The sequence below is a fragment of the Myodes glareolus genome, chromosome 3, assembly GCF_982192425.1.
Source record: "Myodes glareolus chromosome 3, mMyoGla1.1, whole genome shotgun sequence".
NCBI classification, from domain to species: Eukaryota; Metazoa; Chordata; class Mammalia; order Rodentia; family Cricetidae; genus Myodes; species Myodes glareolus.
Genome location: NC_142028.1, coordinates 51847233 through 51867768, shown reverse-complemented (window position 1 = coordinate 51867768; position 20536 = coordinate 51847233). Strand labels below are relative to the sequence as shown.

General features: G+C 43.6%; 1 protein-coding gene across 6 annotated transcripts in view; it reads right to left on the bottom strand.

Annotated features, from left to right (window-relative positions):
• Foxp1 (forkhead box P1) overlaps positions 1 to 20536 on the bottom strand; it is a 608309-nt gene that overhangs the window by 423401 nt on the left and 164372 nt on the right. Inside the window, exon 1 of one of the 6 annotated variants that reach the window (XM_087904463.1) lies at positions 10368 to 10481. The exons of the other annotated variants lie outside the window; for them this stretch is intronic. The gene's annotated coding sequence lies outside the window, so the exon portion shown is untranslated. Of the gene's footprint in view, positions 1 to 10367; positions 10482 to 20536 lie in introns of those variants that run through there. 6 annotated transcript variants of the gene reach the window in all.

Genomic DNA, 20536 nt, shown 5'->3' with positions numbered 1-20536 from the left:
TGACCTACAATCATGAAGTTTACCCCTCCCAAAAAAAAATCACGTATTTCCAGTTCTACACTGGATGCACTAAGATTTCAATATTAAGAATTAAGTTTTCTTGCCTCTTCCGGTTTAAATTTAGAAAGTTTTTTCTTTCCTGCCCTAGCCATCACATCTCATGCCCCCACCACAGAAACTCTGATAGTTTACAGACAGGTTCGAAAACTCCGTCCAGCAACACAAAGGCTGCCTTTCTTCCCCCGAAATAAAAAGGAGCATAAGAATTTGCTGACTGCTCCCCCCAGGCACCGCCACAGAGTCAATGCCGCTGGCCTCTAGCATGATTGATGGGACACCACTGTTTTATTTCAGCACTCCCTACCTTGTCTGGTCGCTGGTGAAAACCAGGAAGCCACAGACACACACTTTGGTCTTTTGCTTGTGCAGGCCCCAAGTCTCCAATGCCAGCTTGCTGCCAACGTCCTTGCAGCCCATGGTAGGCAGGCCACAAGGTTCAAGTTAACTGCGGAGCGTTACTACACTGAACATCTGGTCATGAATGAACGGATTGCCCACTAACTCTCAGCATTGGGCAGCTGATGAAAAATTCAACATTTGCCTTGTTGGCACAGTTGTTTTGGAGAATTCTCCAGAGCATCCTGAATTATATTAAGAAAATTTCACTGCAGCAATCTATATCTGTGAGAACAGCTGGTGTTGAAAGGGTTCCACTGCTCTCTCCCTGTGCTGGGGGACCTCATGTTGGATCAGGACACTTTTACCACGTTCGTCCTTGAAACTCAGCCTTCACTCTGAGGTACCCGGTAGAAAAACTGGCAGACAAGGCAACTCCCAGTTGCTGGACTGTATACATCTTAATTCAGGGGGAGATAAAAAAAAAAAAAGAAACAGGTCCCCAGCTATGTGAGCATGAAGATCCAGACAGCAGGGAGGACACCTCGGTTCTGTGGCTTTTATAAAATACATCCAAATGGCAGCAAAAACCCTGCCATCACATTGGTCTCTTCAGAATCTGACAATTTCTGAAATTTTTCGGTTGAAAAGAAAAGAGCCTTACGAAACATAACTAGATAGAAACTGTGTCCAGACGTAACGTTCTCGCCACACAGCCGCTCCAACTGAGGCTTTTTCCTCTACCTAAGGGTGACATCCTTAATGTCAATCAGATGTGGGACCGCAGATGACGCTCATCTCTGGGAGGAGACACATCCATAGAGGTTTGCAGCGATTCTGCAGCCAAGAAATTCTCCAAAAATATAACGGTATTTAAAGAAATTAACTTGTTCGTGAATAAAAGTGATATGTTATTAATATTATTATTACTATTATTTTTTTAAGGAAGCGGTAAACTTAAGTTGTGCTAAATTTAGGCTATTATCTATGCAGCATAAATTTCACTTCTGTGTGTAAATGCTAACTTGCATATTTCTCCATGGTAACTAAACTATGATTAAAACAACAGTGAAGTCAGCCTCTGAGGCCACCTGTTTAACTAGGAACAACCTAATTTACAAAAAAAAAAAATACTTAAACTCTGGATATTTTGTGGGCCTCGATGCCGTGCACTTCCCAACAGAAAGCTCACTTTTCCACAGACGTGTAATTGCAGTGCACTTCGCCCAGGGTCGTAATCATTCTTTTTTTAACTAGTGTAATTTTTTTCATGTATTGTTCACCCCAACATAAGTGGTATTTAAGATTATAAAGAATAAGACTCTAATAACTCTTTCCAAAAAGAAAGTTATTTTACCGCTTGCAAGGGATTAATTTACCTAGAAAGTATCCTCACATTTTACAAAGGGGACTAATGAAAGTGGGGGGAGAAAATCCAAACGAAAATGACTGTTTGAGATAGCAAGCCACATTCAAACTAATTTTTTTATTGCGATAGTCTTGTAATTTACTAATGAAGAAATGGGCTATTTTATTGGTGAAATTAAAAGAAATAATTATAATATGTCCAAGAATAGTAAAAATGTAAGTATAAGCAGTATTTTCTTATTTAATTATAAAGCATAAAAGTGGATTTGAATGTGATTCATTCTGAAACCTGAGAATTAGGCCCAGAATTTAAATAGTGAAACCCCCTTGAAGTTAAAACATCATCATAACAGGCCGGAGGTCTGATGTGAAGCTGGTGACTCACACTCGTGACACAGATGCAGAGGGGCCTCACTAAAACCTTATTATATCAAAAATGGATCCTCAGTTTGTTCCTGTCTCCTGGTCTTCACATGATGTAATGTCTAAGGCCACATTTCATACTGTTAAGTAATGATGACTGTATAAAACTCATGATAAAAACCTCATAAAATGTGACAATTGATAATTTTATGTATACTTGCCTCTGTAATATCACGTACCTTCACGTAGTAGATGCTAATTAGATAACAATGGCGTTACTATAATGTCTATAAAACCTGCCTTTTAAACCAAATCCTGTTAAAAATAGTCTTTTCAAGCTGACATAGCCCATTACCAGGGTCATATTTAAAATAATTAACACCACTGCTAGTAAATGAAACAATAAAACTAAAAATGATTTCTAAGCAGAATGCAAAAGTGCCTAAAATTTAACAATAGTCTTCCAGTGTTCCAAGACAGTATCTACAAAGGCTATGGAAGAAATCAAAGAAGGGTCAAGATTCTGAAATTCAGATTCCCTAGGGCCATTACATAATTCCTGAAAACCACCCTTAGAAAACAGGACCCAGGATCTCAGGGATCCCATGTGATTCTTTTGTTGGCCAGAACAAGGGTTTCTGGGAAGTAACGGGATACAACAAACTACTCAGTTATCGAAAACTATTGAGAGGGCTGGAGAAATGCCTATCTGTGCTTGCAGAGGACCTGAGTTCAGTTCCCAGAGCCCACATCAATCAGCTCACAAGGGCACAGTCCAGCTCCAAGGAAATCAAACACCTCCAGCCTCAGAGGCCAGCTGCACACATGTGTGCACAGCCCCTACCTACATGATTAATAAGCACAAATAAATCTCGAAAAACAACAAAACTCCCAACTGTGTGGCACAAATACTCACAAAGTCACCAGTTCCCAGCATGTAAAGCATTGGGTACTTTAGGAGCTACACTTTTGTTTGTTCATTTCCTAAGAACAATGAGACGCTCGATACAAATTTTGACACAACTTCTTAAGCTTCCCCTTAGTTCAAACCCAGGCCACCCATTTAGAGTCAAAGACCTGGAATAGGAATTCCATGAACAGTGGCCATTGATTCTAATACCCCGAATTTCAGTCAAGAGAGGCAAGCGGTTGTTCTGGAGGTGTAGACTAACTTCTGGGAACCTCTGGAAATGAGGCAGCCATATTCATCTTCAATTTCTTTAGTATGTTTCTCTAAATATTAAATATAATCAGTTAATAAAGATGCATTGGGTATTTGAATAGACAGAATGTTAAAAAACAATATTGATTCTGACGTCTCTGATTCTGATGCATATCGTATTAGCATATGATTTTGCATTGATTGACGGATAGCTACATGTTCTGTTACTCCAACGGAGGTGGTTTGAATAAGAATGCCCCTTATGGGCTCATATATTTGAATGTTTAGTCATCAGGGAGTGGTACAACTTGAGAAGGATTAGGAGGTGTGTGTCACCTTGTTGGTGAAAATGTGTCACTGAAGATGGGCGTTGAGGTTTCAAAAGCCAGGTCCCGTGTTAGTCTCTCTCTCAATGCATAGAATAAGAAACACAACTCTCAGCTACTTCTCCAGCACCATGTCTGCCTGTCTGCCATCATGCTCCCCGTAATGACAATGAACTGATCTCTAAAGGTGCAAGCAAGCCCCCAATTAAAATGTTTTTTAAAGCAAGAGTTGCCTTGGTCATACTGTTTCTTCACAGGAGTAGAAGGGCAAACCAGACTTGGGACCAACCCTGAACCTAAGGCCTCGTAAGGTTGCAAATTAAACAACTAATTGAAGGAACAGAACAGCTCACCCCAGACACTTTAGGATTTGTTTTGAGGACTCAAATTTTAGTGCTCTTTCATGAGTCTGCTTGTGATTTAAGATGTGACCTTGATAACAGAGGCCACTGCCTCTACTACCTCCACTGCATTTCATACTGGAGCCCGACTGACTGAAAAGAGCCTTCGTTTCCTCTTAGTTTGAACACAGCTAGAACAACAAAAGCTCAAGCAGGCTGGAGAGATGGCTTAGTGGTTAAGAGCATTGACTGCTCTTCCAGAGGACCTGGGTTCAATTCCCAGCACCCACATGCAGCTCACAGCTGTCTGTAACTCCAGTTCCAGTGCATCTAGCACCCTCACACTTATATACAGGCAAAACATCAAAGCACAAAAATTAAAATAAAGTTAAAAAAAACAATAAAAGCTCAATAGCCACACGACCTAACTTGCAGAATCTACAAGAACAGGCTCCAAGTAGCACTGCTGGCCCACCATTTGTCCACCCCACCTTATTGTTGTAGCCCAGTCACATCCGCCTGGTTTCTGCCCCTCAATTCTACCAAGACCAGGTCACCTCTTATCACAGTCCTAGTTATTCACAATGTCTAGTTTCTATTGGCTGCCTTCTCCTTACCACTGATGCCTCCGTTTAAATACAATCTCCCCAAGGAAGTCTAACTAGACTAAGAAACACCCCCCTCATCATTCTGTTGTATCCCTCTGTGTGACACTGTGCTTGGTCATTGTTCTTCATTGCACATTTCATGTGTGCCTCACACAAGAACACAGTTCTTGCCAGTCCTGGTAACAGTTGGATTTCCAGAACGTCCAGCCCTGGCTAGCTCACAGAGTCTCCCACAAGTGATTGCTACATGGTGAAATGAATCATATCCCACATCATACTGGTCTCCATCCTTCCTCCCCAGAAACATGGAATCCTTTCATATGGTCAACATTTTGCAATTTCCTGCATGAATGAGGAAGGGAGAGCTTTAGTTATGAATAACTAGACTGAATTAAAATGGGTTCTAAATGCTCTGCAGAAAAGAAGTTGGTTCCTTTAATGATATATTGGGGAAGAAGCATTGTTGAATCACTGGGAACCAGAAATGGGTTGCATAATGCAGGCTTTATTTATGCAAATCTTTTTTCTACTTATTAATTAACCAACATCAAGGAGGAAGCCTAGAGGATGGGGTAGCTAGGACTTCATTGAGGAGGAAAGGGGAGCAAGCATTAGTGAGTGAAGAGCTAGAATCTAGGGCACTATGAACCTTGTTACAGGACAATTGCAGCAATAGTTCACAACGGATGAGGACTTAGTTCTCAGCCAGGCTCCTAAGCAGTCATCTCTATACTGTCCTGTTAAACTCTCACTCTTGAGATGATACAAATACACCATTATCTCAGCCACTATGTAAAAAGAAACTAGGTTCAGGAAGGAGAGCCGGCCTGTCTAGTGGTAGAGCCTGGGCATGGCTCAGTAAGTCTGAGTGAAAATCAAAGGCTTCACTCATGCAGCCATATCCCATGAGGAGAGGGTTACTACCAGGCATGAAATACAGTGGCAAGGAGCCATAGTCAAGGATCATCAGACCTGAGGCAAATATCTTCTGGTAGCCCTAGTTCTGGTAAGCGACAGATCTTGAGGAACTGAAAATGTTTTACATGTCAGAAAGAGCATATCATGACGGGGTCGGGTCAGCTACATAGGCGATGGGACCCAGGGCAAAATGAAAACTGGGGCACCTTGATGAAGATTGTTAAGAACGCTAACACAGACACTGTGACATTATGCCTGGTATGATTCCCTTCGAGGCACAGTCTGGGGAGACGGGGCAGATTTTCCATTCATGAAGCAGACCAGAGTCTAATATTTTCTTTCTATGAAACTGTGCACTTGCTGTGTCTCAGTTTTCTTCATCACTGAGAGAATTCAGCGCATGAGTCATCAAGAATCTGTTTCTAAAAATTGACCGCATACTAGGTAACAAAGCAAATCTCAACAGATACAAAAAAAAATTGGAAAAACTCCATGTATCTTATCAGATCACCAAGAATTCATTTCTAAATGGAATACACTGCCCTGAGGAGGCACAGGAACTTAACTCAGGCCACCACATGGCAGCCCACGGAACTGCATGGTGAATGTCTACAAAGCCACACTCCCTTTGAAATGAACTAGATGTAACTAGACATCTAGGTTCCAAACTTCAAATGAAGTTGGTGGCAAAAGATCCACCAACCAGTTCCATCTATCACATGCACATGTATGTGTGGCTTGGAAAGGTTTATTTATATGTATATTTGTCTATAGTGTGTATGTGTGTGTGTGTGTGTGTGTGCACACATACGTGCATGCCTGTGCACCCACAGGTACCTATGATAGTTGTGTTGAATGACTTCCTCATTTCCTTTCCATTTCATCTTTCTGTGCTAGTGTCCCTCAACCTTCACGGAACCCAACTGTGGAAGTCTGAATGAGAATAGCCCCCAGACACTCATATATTTTAATGCTTAGTCCCAGTTGGTGGGACTCTTTGGGAAGCATTAGGAGGTGTGGCCTTGTTGGGAAAGGTGTGCCACTGGGGGAAGGCTTTGAGGTTTCAAAAGATTCACATCATTCTCAGTGTTCCACCCCTTCTCCCCTCCCCTCTCTACCTAATGGTGAGTTTTATCTCAGGATATAAAATCTCTTCTACTGCTCCCATGTCATGCCTGCCTGCCTGCCTGCCTGCTACCATGTTCCCTACCATGATGGTCACAGACTCGCCCTCTGAAATTGTAAGCCCATTAAATGCTTTGTCCTGTAGGTTGCCTCGGTAATGGTGTCTTGTCACAGCAATAGAGAAGAAACTAAGATACTAACCCTCACCGATTGACTAGGCTGGCTGGCCAGAGAGCCTTGGTGATCTACTTATCCACCACCACCAGCCCTGGAGCTGACAGTGGTGATTAGGTTAGATATGTGAGAAACTATCCCGGCTTTCTGTATACAGATAATAAGGATCCAAACTTGAATATCCATGCTTGTGTGGCAGCTACGATACTGACAGAGCCACTTCTCCAGCTGAGTCTGAAAAGTTGTACATGAATGGGTTTTGCCCATGTTCTACAAGGGGACCCAAAAGCAGGGTACTGGACAATGTGGCAATTTTGACACATCCAGCACGTGCTTTCTGTTCCTGTCCTAAAGACTAAATCTAGAATCTTATAGATGTCAGACAAACACTCCACCCGAGTGTCATCCTAACCTTCTTTTTGAAATTTTACAATACTATCTAACTGAGTTGTCCAGACTGACCTTGAACTCACTTGTAGCCCAGATAGGCCTTGAACTTGGGCTAGATCCTTGAGAATTATAAGTCTCTAGCAACAGGCCAGGCTAACACACACTTTTAAAATGTGCTTTGATGTGGGATGTCCTTCTGTATATGTGTTCCTTTTATTGGCTGATGAATAAAGCTGTTTTGGCCAATAGCTTAGCAGAGTAAAGCCAGGTGGGAAATCCAAACAGAGATAGAGAGAGAGAGTAGGTGGAGTCAAGGAGTAACACGCCACAGCCTCGTGGCAATACACAGATTAATAGAAATGGGTTAATTTAAGATGTAAGAGCTAGCTAGGAATATGCCTGAGCCATTGGTCCTGTGTGATTATGCAGGTCTGGGAGGCTGGGAAACAAAAGTGCAGTCTCCAATTACAGTGCTCTATGCAGCAGATGATGTAATGGGTTTTGGGAAAATGATTCTTCCCTGCCTGGAACATATGCACCAGACATAGGAAGGGCACAATAAATAAGTATCATTAAAATATACATTTGATCATGAAGGCACCCTGCACATATTGCTGGTCCTACAGCACAGTGACGGCAAACAAAGGAAGACACCCAACTTTCAGTCGAGAGGACAAATGAGGTCACAGCACTAAGGTGTGCTACCGATAGCCTCACTGGTCTCAAAACTCATTGACAATAGCGTGTTCTGGTGTCTTCAACGAATACTACTTCAAACAACTCTGTCTAATCAGGAAGAGGCAAGAAAATCCCTGTATCTATTCCACGTTCAGACCTCCACATACCTAGGAGAACTTCCCTCTACAGTAGTGATGAGGCAGTGATTGGGGGAGGAAGAAAGGGGGAGGAGAGAGCAGAAGGGAAGAGAAAGAAGGAGGGAAGAGAAGAGAGGGAAAGGGAAGGAAATAGGGAAGGATAGAAAAGAAAGGTGAGGCCACTCCCTCCCTTCTGATCCCTGATTGGCTTTGATATACGAACATTTTCATTGTCTTTCCTCCTTCTCCAAAACCTAGGAAACACTTTCCAAACCTTTCATAGCGTCTATCGCTCCAGAGTCTTAACATTATTTTAACAGAGCTTTGTGTGTGCAAATATACTAAAACCAGAAATGTGGCCTCTCTCGTCGGAAGCATCTGTCTAATCTGACTGTATACATATCAAGCCTGTGTGCAATATGCGTGTCAACAGTGCTTAAGAGGTATCTTGTCTCCGTTGCTTCTGATTGCCCTCAGTTCTCATGTTAACCTCTCTCATTTTTCTTTTTCAAACAGTGTGGGAATTTTCCCTCTTTGAAACTTGACAGAAACAGACGATATTTCAGTTCTTGATATGAAGCAAGACACTAATGGAGAATGTCGTCAGCACTTCCGTCCCACTAGCTTCCCTTAAATACCTACTTTGCTGGTACCTTCCTCGCTGTCTAAATGCCAACACACAAGCTGTAAACAACAATGAATGTGTGGCTCATTTGCCTTGGTTCCTAGAGAAGCGATGTCATTCACACCAAGAGCCATGGGCTGAACTCACAGAGCGATTCCGCTTCCATTTCACGTCAGTCAATGGAGCCTTCTGTGGAAAAGCTTTTAACAACCACATCTGGCCTCTAATAAATCACGGCACTTTGTCTTCCTGCCAAAACTCCTCCTTTATCTAACTTACATCTTCATGATGAGATAGGAAATCATGCATTATGGAGGTGACAAACAAGTGTAATTATGTCATTAGTAGCCATTTAGTCTACAAAGGTGCTCAAAAAAGAAATACAAAGCACAATGAGAAATATAGGATAATACATTGATCACAGTTCTAATCCGCTTTTACTTCATGAGTGTAAAAAGCGGGCGTAATTCTTGGGCACAGCAGGTAGTAATGGCATACCACTTTATGAACTATACAGCTATTTTATTCCCTATCTACTTAAAAATAAAAAAGCATTTAATAGCTTGATTTAGACATAAAAGTTATTTGTGATGCCTCGCTGATTATAATATTTATTTTTCAACTGTTGGTTGAATGACTTTTTGTGCTAGGAAGAAACTTGAGTTATTTGGGTTCAGAAAATTCAACAGCCATAATGCAAGCATACATGTACATGTGTGCATGCATGTGTAGGACCCCACATGTACATATGCACACATGCCAGAGAATACACAGACATGCACAGATAACGTTCCTAAAGGAATCAACTTAATACATTCTTGGATGGGATCCCAACAGGTAATGAAAACAGATTCAAGAATGGAGCCTGTTCTTACAGAGTGAGGAAATGGAGCAACAACACATGTGCATGGTAATCTCACAGACATGACCATGGTTTTGTATAATGAGGGTATGGGAGGGTCTTTTATCCCCCCACCCACTTATTCCATACAAATTATAATACAAATAAGAAATCTGTATGGAATAAGAGAGCCCTGAAGGAGGAATTATTCGTTTGTTCTAAAAGAGATAAGACCCTTGTCATTTCCCTTATAATCCATAATCTTCAAACACCTAATGTAGTGAAGACCATAGTCTAACATTCCCCTCAGACAAAGCACCACTGATAAATGGGGAGGAAGGTTAAAAAACTCTCAATACCAACTGCAACACTTGAAAAAATGGACCCCAAACCTCCCCTGAGCAGCACAGTAGAGTTGACCCTGTTGGCGGAGGTGTGGGTGAGCCAGTCCTGATGTGAGCATGGGAGAGCTGTCCCCATCACTCATCTGTCATGTGGTAGCATGGCAGGGGAGAGAAGCACCCCCTCCCCTATGAACACCTTAGGCAGGTGGGAGAGCTGACCCTGAGGTCCTAAGAATAGAAAAGCTGTCCCTGCCCCCCATCAACTGCAGCAGTGGGGAAAGTGGTCCCTACACCACGCCTCGCATAGGCAACACAGTAGAGCTGGCCCAGAACGTGCAGGTGTGGGAGAACTGACCTGACCCTTGAGTGTCGCTGCAAGGGTAAACTAGCCAGGGCAAGGCTGGAGAGCTAATCCTCGTGGTGAGGACACTGCAGGGCTGGTGGACTGACCAACCCTGCAACTCACCAGGCACAGAGCCAGGTTTCAGAGTTGAGTGTTGACCCACCCCAGCATTCTCCTATCTGTGATCTACTGGAGTGGGTGTGGGGTGTGGGGAGGTGGTGTACAGACCCAGGACTGCAGGATCTACACAACTCAAGGCAGCAGTGGGTATCCAGAAGAGTTTCGCTGAGGGCCCAGCATCCAGTTGATGGTGTAGCAGAGACCAGGGGCCTTGAACCAAACCAACAATCCTTTGTGATGAACACCTGCATATAAAGATGTATAGATAAGGGGTTTACCTCATGACTCACTGCGTCACACTGCAGCTTCCACGAGGAGATTTTCCAATTCTCCCCCCCACCCCTTTCCTCTGAAGTTTTGTTTTATTTGGGGAGGGAGTTGCAGAGGCAGAGGGGTGGGTATGAGAAGATGGGAGATGAGTGAGGTGGTGGTGCATGGTGTAAAAGATACAAAGAATAAATAGAGTCAATAACTAAAAGGCAAAACAGAATAACAGCCTACCTCAAGACTCCTGAGAAGAGTGATGGAACATCCCCTCCCCAAGTCTCCACTGTGGAAATCAGCCAGCTCAGGGGGAAAAGGATTGTGACATTCTGACTACATGGTCAAGCATAGCAAAGCTGAATTATGTCATAAGGAACGTCATCCAGCAATACCAACTCCCCACATCTTAGGAACCTTCACTACCGCACCATCTCTATACAATACTCTACCCGTGACTCGGCAACGCATGGAAAAGTTTTTGCATTTCTTAGTGGGACAGATACCTTGAAAATGCTACTGTGCTCTGTATCAATCCTCTAAACTTAAAAGCAATAAAGAAATAAACACAATTGTTGAAGAAGTGGAAGGTGGGGGCTGGAGAGAGCTCAGTCAGTGATTGCTGCCAAGCCAGTTTGTAGACCTGGCGCCCATGAAAACATGGGGCACGGAAGTACAGTGTGCAATCCCAGTGGTGAGCGGGAAGAGACAAGAGGATCCCGAGGCTCACTGGCCATCAGGTCTAACCCAGCGGAGCTCCAAGTAGTGAAACATGCCTCAAAAATTAGGCCGAGACTAATGGACAGAAATATCTCACATCTAATTTTGGCCTCCATATGAACATGTACATGCACACACATGTTCATATACGTGTATACATACAAAGATGAAAGTGGAAACAAATATACCTGCAGTGATGTTAAACATAATTATGACCACAATCACCAGGTAGCTAAGCCTTTCGAATATATGTACAATTTTCATTTTTTTCCCCTAGAATAGCATTGCAGGTTATCCTGGACAATTTGGATACTGAATTCATTCTTTGTTTTTAATTTGCAAATACTGAAATATTATGAATATATCACCAGTAATGGAATAATAGATTACCTGGCTGATCCAGGTAATGAAATTACTTCAAATTCTTTGTGAACTTCATCTAAAAAGCAAGTGGTTAATTGGACTGGAAGTTTATGAGGCACGCATTTCTTTGATTAATTTGTGTATAATTATTGTTTTATGTTTATTTTAAATTGGACACAGAACTTCGGGTTGTTCAAAAGATATTTGGGAAGTAAAAGTAGCTGGCTTTTTTTTAAAATAGCAGTATAGTTTGGAAAGAGGACAAAGCTTCCATATAAGCAATAGGTAACGGGTGGGTGGCAAGTCTTGTTTCCATTGTTCAACTGGCTCAGTGAAGAAACACAAAGAAAACATTACAGGGCTTGGGGGATAGTTCAGTAGGGAAAGTGTTTGCCTGGAAAGCAGAAGAACCTGAGTATGATCCTCAAAATCCAGATTATTATTTTCTTTTTAAGATAGGCCCTGAAGATGAATCCATGGGTAAAGGCACCTGCCATCAGACCTGACAACCTGAGTTGAATACCTGTAACGTGGTAGGAGAGAAATGACTCCTAAAAGCTATCCTGTGACCTCCACATGAACAGCATGGTATGTGTGTACCTACACACATAAATAAACGAACGTATGAAAGGGGAGGGCAGCTACAGAGGCATGCATTTATAACTCTAGGAAACCTTGGTGTAGGAGGTCCTTCTTTCTATGTGTTGCTTTCATTGGTTGAATAAAGAAGCTGTCCTGGCCTTTTGATAGGGCAGCCCTTAGGTGGGTGAAGTAGTCAGAACAGAACGCTGGAAGAAAGAAGGCAGGCAGGGAGAGCCGCCATGGAGTCGCCGGAGTCAGACATGCTGAATCTTTCCTGATAAGCCACAACCTTGTGGTAAACACAGATTAATAGAAATGGGGTAGATGAAGATGTGAGAGTTGGCTAAGAAGAGGCTAAATATAATGGGCCAGGCAGTAATTTAATTAATACAGTTTCTGTGTTATTGCTTCGGGTATAAGCTAGTCGGGTGGGACAGAACAAAGGGCCCCACACTCTCTCTACTACAGAACCTAGAGGAGAGACACAGCATCCTGGAGCTTACGGCTGGCCACCATAATCTACTTTGAGAGTTCTATACCAGTGAGAGACCTCAGGAAGGGGTTGCCAGCACGAGGACCCTGGAAGTCATCCTCTGGCTTCAGACCCCGGCTAGACACATGTTGCTAGATACTCACGGATCTGCACATACACACGAGCACATACAGGAAAGGTAGTTATTACAAACAAAAGCAGGACATAAAATAACAGTAATAAATGACTCCTTTTCCTAAACAGAATTTTCTAAACACTGAAGTCTTCAGCAGAATTTCCCTACAAGCGAAAGCTGAGTTTTCCAAGAGTGGGTCTGACTCCCATCAAAGAATGAGGCCTTATGTTCTGAGCTTCCCTACCACCACTCAAACAACGTGGACATTTACGATTTCAGTTTTTTAAGAGACACTTATCTGGAGTCACATGTCTCCTGTTACATACAAGATTGAATATACTCACTTCAACACTATATTTATCAACTCCCCTGCATGCTGTACTAGCAGTTCGAAAGTTCAAAAGGGCTCCTGAATACGCTGAGACAGAAAACAGGCCCCGTTCGCTACTTGTAACTTAGATTCTGGTGCCTTCTAGCGTGCTCTACTGATGTACAACAGGGAAGAAGCGAGTTGCAGTGGAAGGTACCAGTTGGTATGGGTGACACTTTTCATACTGACCCACAAAGCTGAGGGTGTCAGGACGAATCAGAGACAGAGTTGCTGAGCAGGCCTCGGGATGAGGAACACAAAGCCCCCTTCCTGTGAAGACAGCCCATCCTTCCATGACTATTTCTGTCTTGTCTCCCCTCCTACTTTCAAGTGCTACAGTGGTGGTCACTGTGCCACGGGCTTCTACAGGTTCCTGAGAACGATGGCTTAGGGAACAGAAACAGACCAGAGCCCAGGAGTCTGTAAAGGTCTCTGCAGTTGGGATGAATTAGCCCACAGCCATCTTCCCTTCTAAATCTTTCTACAATGGACAACTGAGGCTGAGGTCCCTTGATCTGGCCAACAGACTTAAGGCCCACATCAGGACTGAGCTGACCATGCAGTCCTCTATGGGCTCTGGGTTTCATCTGATTGGAACACAGCTGTTACCCCGTACACAGACATGAAGCAGAAGGATAAAGATTTATTCTCCTCAGTTCTACCCCCTTCCTGGAATCGTGGTTCATCAATAACTGCATAAAGCACTAAGGGGACATTACAGTATGTCTGTATATTTGGAGATTATAGACATACTCTAGAAATGCCACTTCTATAAGTAACACATAAAAAGTAGTGGGGAAGGGGTTCCCTATATTCTTCGCAAAATTTATTCTTCAAATTGGGAAGAAGAAAAACTTATGTAGGATCTTAGCTATGGTTGGAATGTTTTGTTCTTTTTCAAAACACCCATCTTAGAAGGGAAATGGGACAAAATGTTAACAGTCATTTCTTCAGGCTATGGGAAAGGTAGAGGATGGCTAATATCCAAACTTTTTTTTTTAAACATGTTCTCAGTTTTCTGCTTACCCTGTGCCTTGTCCATTTAATTTTGAAAATATCTGAAGCTCAAACACTCAACTGCCAGTGTTCTTACAAACTCTTAGCTGCAGTCTTTGTCAAGGTTTTTAAGGTTCAGTTCATGGTCAGTTGGCTGGTTCTTTTTCTTGCTGTCTGAGCTGAAGAAGAACATCATGGTGGCTGGAGTTTGACCTTGAGGAAACCGGGTTTTTTTTCCTTAGGACCAGGAAATAGGAAGATAGGAGGAAAGACCCAGGGACAAGACATCCTTCAGGTCCCAGCCTCAGGGACCTCTAACTAGGCTTTATTTTTTTCTTCTCACCACCTCTCAAAGATGCCAGCAAATTCGGATTCATCTGTGACTTCATCCGCTGATTAAGGTCATCATTTCCTCAAAGCCTCAGACACATAAGCTTTTGGGAGGACACATTTCCTATTCAAACCAGGACACTAAGTCATATGGAAGGGAATAATGAATACCTCCTCTAACCCATAAACTGCAAACAGCCTAAGACAGGGTCTATGAATATCTGGCAGTCTGATGATGGAAAGACAATGGCCCTTCTTAGTGACAGGACAAGCAGGAAACCCTGGCAAAACCAAAACCCTATCTGGACTCTGAGACTGGAGGGGATACGTCCAAAAGATAACATGGATCCCCACTTCATGTTTTCATGTTGCCAACTGCTCGGTAGCTAAGAAAATAAAAGCAGCACAGGTAGGAACAGGCTGCTTCCAGACAGAGCTGGGGGCCAGGGAGATGGTCCCGTTGGCAAAGCGTCGCCTAGCAAATGGAAGAACCTGAGTTTGATCTCCAGAACCCGTATAAAGGGAGAAAGAATGGGAGAGTTGCTCACTTCAACATACATGCCCGGGAAGCAGAGACAGGCAGAACCCTGGGCTCCTCCTTTATGGTAAAGGGAATTTTCCTTCTGAAGAAGGGAATCCCTGAAATAATAAAAACTGTCTATGCCTCACAGTGAGCGCAAAGAAAAGAACATCCTTAGAAGAGCATGTCTCCGGTCAAAGCCACTTTGAGTATTTGCTCACAGTTATGATGAGGCCTAGGACAGCAAGGGAAAACAACCAAAGGGATTGTCGCCTTCAAGGTAGACGTGCGCCACTGGACCAAGGGATTGTCGCTTTCAAGGAAGGCGTGGGCAACTGGACCTCATAGAGTAGTGGGTTACTCAGAAACAGGACTCAGCTGTTACTTGTGACATTGTTAACTTGTTTCCCAAGTATCAAGGCCAAAGCTGCAGATTTTCATAGTGACACCTGACCAGGTTTCTAAAAATGTGTACAAAGGCCGTTAAGTAGAAAAAAGAAACATAATTGTTGACTTTAAATATGCAGGCAAAAGTCATGGTAAATAACAATAATTTGCCTGAGATATTGTTCTGTGCAGCATTTCACAGAAATCCAGCATACAATTTTCAGCAAAGTGCAGGCAAATTAATTGTATACTTTCACCTTTTCTTCTCGACTCATGTATTGAGAAGAATAACATTTTACCGCACACGGAGAGGCCCCAGAGGCTGCACGGGGTTTTGAAAAGAAACTAATCAATAGTATCAACTGAACCTGAGATTAGATTAAACGGCAGACAGAGGCAAACAGCCTGCAACTGTTGAGAAGCATCATTCCTGTGGCTTTTAACCTCCTTTTCCTTGATGGCAGGCGACAAGGCAACGCTGTTCACGTGCAGAGACAGACTCTGGCATGAAATGCCACTCCGGGCACCAGGAGGGACACCTGAAGTGGTTTGGGAAATGCCTCAAAGGACTCCTCTGAGCCAGCACTGTGCTAGCTTCCAAGTTCCCGTACACTGCACCTGGGTGTCCTCACCACAGAGGAGCGGGGAAGCTGGCATGGTTCACATCTCCAAGTGAGACCCAAGTGAAGATGCAGACACACTTCCTTTTAGCTACGGGAACGAAAGTGTGGACAAACGGCTCAACTTCTCGGATGCTCTCCTGTCTCCATGATGGAATGAGTACAGTAACAGAAGTCACCTCCAAAGACAACGGGAGACGTTAAAAAGTGCACAAGAGAAGGAAACAGGCCAGTCTCTACCACTCATTTCATCAGAGGACCCAAGTCTTCTACCTGAGGACCAAAACAACGGCTACCACCAACTAAATGGCTGCCGTTCAACAAAACTCCTGCCCATGTTTCTGGGTTGTACTAGCCTCCCTAGCAAGTCACAGGAGCCCCATTTCACAGGTGGGAAAGCAAGCTAAAGGAAAGCCCGCCTCTCCAGTTCCTAGTAGGAGGAAGCAGCTGACAGAAGGGAAGGAAGGCTCAGGACCCAGCACCAGTCCTCTGCCGAGGCGGCCCTTCACCAGAATCACGCAGAGCTGCTGACACAATTCTCATACTCAGGCTGCAACCCAGACCGGTTAAAAAAGAGTTTCTGGGTCCAGGATTTGGACATCAGTGATTTTTAAAGCTCCCCTATGACGTCAGTGTGCAAACATATGTGACAGCTATTCTGGTCCTCATATAAAAGCAGACACGTGGTCCATCCCGGGTGCATTTGTGTCCTGACAGTAGAAACACAACATTTTCCTTTCTTACAGTTCTGAGTCTCTTGAATCTCTCCGCAAGGAGTGTCAGTGAGATAAGTCACGTTTCACATCCCTTCTAGGAGACAGGTTTGTTCCTTAACTTTTTCTGCTTCTAGAAGCGGCCAATGGCTCCACACCTCTACTATCAAATGATTGCTAGTGGGCCAGGGCCTCTCGATGCTACCTGCCACCTCTTCGGCTGCTTCTCCAGCTGCTCATAGAAACTTTGAAGGACCCTTTATGAAACCATTGGGCCCACTCACAAAATCCAGTATCGTCACCCCTTCCCCAGCTCAGGGGATAAGCAAGAGCCTTTCCTCCTCCCAAGCTCCAGGGATAAAGATGTAGACTTCCTAGAAAGTCCTTATTCTGTCCGGCATATTTGACAGTTTTGCCCGTGGGTCAGAACTGTATCACAGGCCAACTGACAAGCTCTGAGGGTGACTTCCAAGTGTGTGTCAGTGTACAAGCTTCCCGCTTGTTTTACGGTCTAATAGGCAGGGTGTGAAATGACCCTGTATCTTGGGTACCAAGTTCAGCGCCTGAGTAGCCAAAGTGTTTAAGAGACACTTGCAACAGGAAGGACCAAGGCATGATGCACTATACCCAGCTTGGCATTTGCACCCAGCAGGCTGCCATGCTCACTGGAGAGGCATCGCCTGCTGAATCTCCGCTGACATTCCCGAGAACTTGCAGCCTCTGGCTCACTGCAGCCATTCCCCTCTACTGGGACAGTAGCAACAGCCTGATACCCAGCGGCCCAGCTCACTCAAGTCTGCATCTAATTTTGCAAGAGCTTGGGAGTAATGTGTCCTCTAACTTGGATTTTCTTTGCCAGTGGCCACCACAAAAACAAGTTGCTTTCAGTAGAGTGCATTTTGTCAGGTTTGTATACTGGGATTGTTTTCCCTGAGCTAGGGGGAGCGGGTGGGGGCACTTATTTTGGGGGGTGGGAAAACATGCTTCTAATCCTTAAAAAGACTAAAATAGTTCCATCCTTTCATAACCTGTCATCACGCATGTTCTTCTAAAATTAAACACATATGGCTCAAGCCAGAGTCACATTATGCAGCACATTATGTAATTATCTTTTCAATTTATTACTCCTCAAAATAGAAAGAGATTAGCCTATGTTTCTTAAGTCTCAGTAAACATATGGCTGAGGATTGTAAATGACATCCTAGCTTTAAAAGAAGTTTCAAGACTAAACAACATACAATACTCCCTTTGGAAAAGCCATATATATATATATATATATATATATATATATATATATACATATATCAGGGGTTGGAGGGATATAGAACGATTTTGTGTGTGTGTGTGTGTGTGTGTGTGTGTGTGTCCATGAGAATGTGTGGATATATGTATCCATCTCCGATTTCCTGGCCATGGTTTTGATGCCATGAAATATTCTTGCTGGCAGATCATAAATAGCATAAAACTAAGGAGGAAAAAAAAACAAATAAATCTGTATTTTGGCATTTCCTATTAGAGTATTCTCAGGTCCTGTTTCATCCATAAGAAGACGGAGTTTGGGCATCTGGCGGGCTGTCAGGGGCAGAATTCTCTCTGTCTACAAGTTAGGTGCTGAGTGGATCCCCATCTGGATGTTACCCCTTGGAGAGCCTCTGAGTGACCATTTCCTGCTACTTCCACACAAGGAACTAGAGATGACAGGTAGGACCCTCGTGGCTGCCTACAACGCCCTCCCTTCCAATTGCATCAGACCCCCTTCCAGCAGAACAGCGGAGCCCAGGGCTGACAACACCCCTGGTCCCGGTTTTCCTCACGGTGGGCAGCAACTTGAAGACTTTTCCTTTGCAACAGAGGAAATTATTTTTTGCATAGGGCTGTAAAGCATAAGAGAAATATTTCAGAGATAATTCTGGGTCAAATCAGTTTCATTTTGGGGACCCTACCTGGGTGGTTTCTGATGCTTTTACGTACCCCTTAACCACAAAGGATAGATTTTTAAAAAATAAAAAATAAACTGAGAAACAGCCAATCAGGCCTGCACAAGGCTGCTCCCATAGTACACATAGGAATTTTAAAATATACATTGTGTTGGGAACGTCCAGGGAAATCACAAATTTCAGAAGACAATTTCCTAAGAAAATGTAACTCCCAGTGGGTCTATACCAACAATTTCTAAAAGAGAGCAACTGGCAATGTTTTCCTGGCCACAACAGAGCTCGGGTGAGAGGGTTGTACTGCTCAGGGTGATACAGGACCTTGGCGCTTGCTGCTCTCCTTCCAGAATGCTTCTTCCTTTCAGTCCCTATGTCCCCACAGGTCACTTCCCTTGCTTCTCTCATAATCCTAACAGCACCACCTTCCACATGTGCTTCCTTTCTCCACACCACTGCACCCACAGAACACGTCAGACACTGTCTGCTCCCTCGAGGATACAGGTATCATTGGGTAGAGGTGCTTCTGTCACTGCTGGATGCCCATGGTGTGCCTGGTACCCACAAGGTGAGCCGCTCTAGTATTTAGGGACTGAACACAGGAACTTGTGAATGATTCAATGAGCTGGTTAATGTGTCAATCTTCTTCAGCAGCTGGAAGAAGAGTACACTGTCCACAGAGGACCAATGACATGCAGCCACACCTCTACCTCGGTCTCTAATGAAGAGACTGGGGAAGGCCTGAGAGACTGGAGAAATGGCCTGGCTGGCAAAGCACTTGCCACCCAAGCATGTGGACCTGAGTTTGAATCCCCGCAACACACATAAAAAAGCTTACAGCACACATCTATTATCCCAGATCTGAAGAGGCAAAGACGAGAGGATTGCTAGGGCTTGCTGGGTAGCCAGTCTAGCCCAATTACAGAGTATCATGTTCAGGGAGTCCCTAACTCAAAATATAATGCAGAAAAAACAATTGAGAGATATACCTAAAGTGAAAATCTGCCGTCTTCACACACTCAGAGATACACATACACCCACACATACTCAAAAATTTTTAAAACTTGAAAGCAAATAATTGAGATATTGATCATCTTAGAAAACATATTTGGTAATTTAACTGCCCACACTTTTTTTTTAAAGTTTGAAGTAGAGGTATCCTCAATATATGTGGAGGATTGCTTCTAGGATCCATTTTTTCATGACTACAAAAATCTGCAGATACTGAATATGTATGTACAATGTATGTACAATGAACATGTGTGTACAATGGTAGAGCACAGTCCGGAAATGCTGTGCCCATTTCTGCGTTTTAAATCGCCTCTAGCTGACTAATACAGCAGGCAAAATAAACGTTCTGCAACCCTTTACTACATTCCAGCATGTGGGGACTAGAAAAAAGGTCTGTACATATTTGTTACAGACACATTGTTTTCAAAAGTTGACTCTCTCTATCCCTAGCTTGCTGAATCTGGAGAAAGAGACCCATATACACAAGAAGACTGGAAAAATTGGTCATGTTGTCTGAGCTGTAACAGCATTTGTAGATTTCAGGGGGTGTATGACATTTGTTTCAAAATTTTGGCAGTTCCAAGCCATAGGGCATGCTCCACGCTGGAGCGTCTCTTCCCAGAGGGCTGCCGAGTGCTCACAAGAGGAAATGGCTTCCTCATTCACCAAAAGATGCAGTACGATGGCCTGATGGCTCATGGGAGCACATCCGCTGTTCCCCAGCACACCTCACTGATGTCTTCTGTGCCCTTCCAGGAGAATTACACTTGTTAGATACAGCTTTAATCCATGTTCTGCATGTCCCTGAGCACAGCCTTCTGCTCCTGATGTCTCTACAGCACATACCATGAGAAAATCCAGACGT